At 33.2% G+C, this 4657-nt stretch overlaps 1 pseudogene; it reads left to right on the top strand.

The window, feature by feature from the left end:
* Positions 1-3235, top strand: LOC134253320 (uncharacterized; annotated as a pseudogene).
* Positions 3236-4657: the final 1422 nt, after the last annotated feature.

The raw sequence follows: 4657 nt of genomic DNA, 5'->3' as shown, positions 1-4657 counted from the left end.
ATGCCACCCGCAGTTACGACACTGAAAAGGAAACATTCTTTGAAGGGGAAGAGTATCCTCCCAGTGATAAAGAGAACCAGGCTAAATGAAGTATCAGGTTCCGCAGCCAGGATGGCCACACAAGTGAGGTCAGAAGACTTGGACACTGACGAGCTAATTACTCATCAGTTCCTTCAGATCACATGGGAGAGTGCCCTGATTGTTTAGAGATGGCTGGAAAAGTGGTAACCAAGAAGAATCTGATTTGTTTACTTCACCATGCAATTGTTTATGCAAATGAAGATGGGCAACCAGGGGAGCCAGAATGAGACGACGCAATCAGAAAGAGTTGAAAATGACGGAGATAACCAGACGGCTCTAAACCAACTAATCAGCAGGAAGTTGGGAAGAAAACAAGTAAAGAAAAGACAGCAGATGAGATTCTTTCAAGGATTGCAGACCTAGAAAAGGCCACAGAAATTGTAGATAGCCTCAAAGAGAAGGTACGAGGACTTGCCCTCCAGAAATCGCCAAATGAGGCGATGATCTTATTATTATTGGAGGAGTTAGCAAATGTAGCAAGAAAAAAGCAACACGAAGAGTCAAGTGTTTTTGAAGAATTGTCTAGACAAGCTCTCAAACATCAGGGCCCGCCGTAGGGTTGGATACCATTAAGGATGAAACGGTATGATACCATACCGGTATTTTTGAAACGATACGGTATTTTTAACGGTACGGTACTATACCTTGATGAATGAGAATCCGGGTTTATTTTAATGACAAGTGTGCTTTCAATTATCACTGCTTATAACCAAACTTTCAATGTTATAATCTAAAATGTGTTAGATATATTCTATTTCTATAATTCAATCTTTTATTAAATGATGAACAAACCAAATTATTCTGAATCTTTATAAAATAAAATATTTCAAACACCGCCATCTAATTCTCTGCTAAATGACAGCTGATCGCTTCACCCGGTCGCCTTTTTGCTTGGTATCACTAAACGACGAAACATGAGAAATGGAGAGAGATGACATCAAAAATTCGCAACGTTTTGCCTTTTTAATTGATAATTTATATCAGTTTCTATTAATAAAACTGAAACAAGATTAATGTAAATATTTTTAATACGTATTAGTTTTCCTCGAATATCGGCTGTAGAAAGGAAGTATCTTACTTAGTACTGATTTTGTTAATTAGCCTACCCTTTCAATCCACAGAGAATTCCATTTTAGCGAGTCTGGAATCTTTATCAAAAAATAATTTTAAATGTATAGCAATGTTTTAAAGATTAAGAAATACCGTTATCAGTACCGGTATTAAATGAAACGGTATTTTACCGGTATTTTTTAAGTAACTATTCGGTACGGTACTGGTACCGTGTTCCGGTGTCCAACCCTTATCAGGGGTCTGTAAATTTATCATCGTTAGTGTTGAATGTAGTTGGGGGTCTTCAGATGTTGTTATTAAGTCTCTAAACAAATGTGCGAAAGAGAAAAAGGTAAAGTCTAAGTTGAAAATACCAGAAAAAACAGAAAATGAAAACACTCATCAGTCACCTTTGGCAAATGTGTACAATCCGTATTTGTTGCCACAGCAACAATATGTACCATACCAGAATTACTCTATGTTCAACAGTAGGCCTAGGGGTAGATTTAATCAGTGGAAACCTAGGGGAAATTGTTATTTCTGTGATATGCCGGGTCACAGTATCAGAGAGTGTCAAAAGAGAACAGAGAAAATAATTTTTTGTGTCAAGATACCGTATAACTGGATTTTTCTACGGGTCCTATTTTTTGCGAAATTCTGCGATCAAGTCTCAATCGCAAAACATTCAATCGCAAAAAATACGTAAATAAAATCCAGAATTTTCAGTTGCGATCATCGAAGTTCTACTTTAACAGATACCGGAAGTATATGTAAATAATGCCATTGCACGTTTTCAATCGTATTTTACAGGTAATTTACTTGATATCAACAACAATGATTGTTTTTCGAATAAATAAAACGAATTCCTAAAGATTCAATATTTATTTGTTCCTACATTGTATTTTATGATTTATTTATATGAAACCCGAATAACAATTGTCGGTTTGGCTATTCCGCGACTTGATCGGGTCCTTCACCAGTGCTTACCAGATTTTTCTTAATCGGTATTCTGTCCTTGAGAAAAGAATTTCTTGTGTAATATTTCCCCTACTGGGATTATATAAACTCTTTGTAATCATAAATGAAAGTTCATAGTCTACGGGAACATACTGAAACGAACTTCTATAAATTAATTTCAAAGATCGAATTATCGTCTCGGTTTCAATTCAAAATAATTGTGACTTTGTTTCTAATTTACCCTGTGAATAATAACCCATTAATTATAACAACACACGGACGACCCACAGGTGTAGTGTCATAAATGTAAACACCCAAGTAACAGCCCAAGGCCTTCACTGTTTCCAGGGAAGTCCAGACTGCATCTATTTTACGCTTGATTGGCGTGTATACAAGCGCAATCAAAACTTCGAGAGATAGAGAGTAAAATTCAATGAAATATGTGTAACGGGACCCAGGTTTTGGTTCGAGAGATAGAAGTTCGAGAGATCGGGAGTAAATTTGCTTAGTTATATAGAGGAAAAAAACGGGACCGGAGGATCACTTCGAGAGATCGGAGTTCAAGCCATCGAGAGTCACCTGTATTTCAAATTGCTTTGGTTTGTTTAATAAAAAATAAAAATAGACTTTATTGTTTAAATGTCTAGTAATAAAATTCAATAAAAATAGACTTTATTGTCAAAGTGAAATCGCAAAAATTAAAATCGCAAAAAATAAATATACCTATTTCAGGATCAAATCGCAAAAATTTGCACCCGCATTAAAAACCAGTTATACGGTATTGTTTATCTTTTATGTTGGACAAGTTATTTCACCATGTATCCAGGGATACTGATTCTCTAGTGAACATTTTTCACGCGGATCTTGGTAGAATGCTGTTCTTTCCCAAATCCTATTGGATGTCTGTATGAAAATATATGAAAATTGTATGAAAACGTAGAATTATTACTTTATAGTTCATATTCTTTTGTAGGAAGTGCATGCACCTGACAATTGTGGAAACCTAGTTGTTCCAGAATGGGAACTTGAATGTAATTTTAATCCTGTGCATGCTGAGAATAGTAAGAGAAAACATCCAATATGGACAACTTTGGGAGGGGACAACATTCCATCACATGTTGACCCATGCATATGTAATGAAGATTAGTGCAGGAAAATCCATTTATAATCTATATTTAAGAAATCCAGATTTTTTTCATTGCTGGCGAACTTCATAGTCAATTTTGTCACTGGAAAAAAAATTGTTTGAAAATGATACATCTAGTCAGGTTAAAAAGTGGATAAAAAATGGTGTTGATGTAACATACTTTTTTTTTTTTTTTTTTTTTTTTTTTTTTTTACACATTTTAGAGGTAACTTTAGGGACAGTAGTTACAACTCCGTTTTTCCTCCTAAAAGATTTTTTCAAAATTCACCAGTTTGTAAACAATTTAAAGAATTTATTTGCTGTGAGTTGTATGAAAGGATAGTTAATGGATCATTGTCAGTAGTTGGTAACATTGGAGAATGCAAGTTTCCACATATCATTATGCCATTAACTGTAGAACCTACAAAACCAAGACTTTGTCATGATGATAGGTATATTAATCTTTGGACGAAAGATATGCCTTTTCAGCTAGAAAATTTAAAACATGTACCCAGAATGGTTTCAAAGGATATGAAAATGATAACCTGTGATGAAAAATCAGGATATATTATAATGTTAACTTGTGTCAAAATTCTAGGAAATATTTTGGAATACAGTTTGGAGGTTGGGTTCTTACATACAACACATTACACTGTAAAAAATGATGTTTAACTTGTGTTTTATTTTTAAACAGTCGTGTTTTACAATTTAACATAGAGGGTTTAAATACAAAACATTAGTGTTTTATACATTGATATTTAAACAGGTGTTCAATAATTAGGGTGTTTAATCATCCGTCTCAAACACGTAATGTTCATATGCATCAAATCAAAAAATAAATTAGGTGTTGCTTCTCGGTATTTGTTGTAGGAATTCACCATTTTTACAATATCTTAATTTATGAAGCACTTCCGCACATAATGGTAGACATTTTTCGACACAGAAAAAAAAATATGAATCGCAAGGCAATATGCTGACTTTAGATCATACCAAAAGCAATTACAATTAGCATTAATTAGTAGTAATTTTGTGCCAAAATTTCAAAATATTTACAAACTTCTAAAGGGGAAATAAAAACCAATATAATGATGATTTCTATAATTGTATTAATATTTTAATCACCGGTGTTTAATACGAGTGTTCATTTCTTAATCATATATATTTATAAATTAAACACATAGTATTTATATTGAAATTGCAAATTAAGGATATCCGATCCTCAGCCAGGAAGGATAACTCCAAAAATTAATATTTAATTTAAAACGCATCAAAATGAAGTTTGGAAATGAAATTTTTTCATGCAACAGTTTTCATTTTATTCATCTTTATAAGATTCAAGGTTTTTGGAAGTCTTAGAAAAGGACTTGTAAAAGTTGACATTTGTACCCTATAAAAAGAAACAAGAATTAATACAGTTTAAGAAAAATAAGATTTCCTTGAATC

Source organism: Saccostrea cucullata, unplaced genomic scaffold (assembly GCF_032062105.1).
Source record: "Saccostrea cucullata isolate Sc308-1 unplaced genomic scaffold, CSIRO_AGI_Scuc_v1 ctg176, whole genome shotgun sequence".
Lineage (NCBI taxonomy): Eukaryota > Metazoa > Mollusca > Bivalvia > Ostreida > Ostreidae > Saccostrea > Saccostrea cuccullata.
The sequence above is the reverse complement of the archived record's forward strand: the minus strand, read 5'-3'. Positions and strand labels throughout refer to the sequence as shown.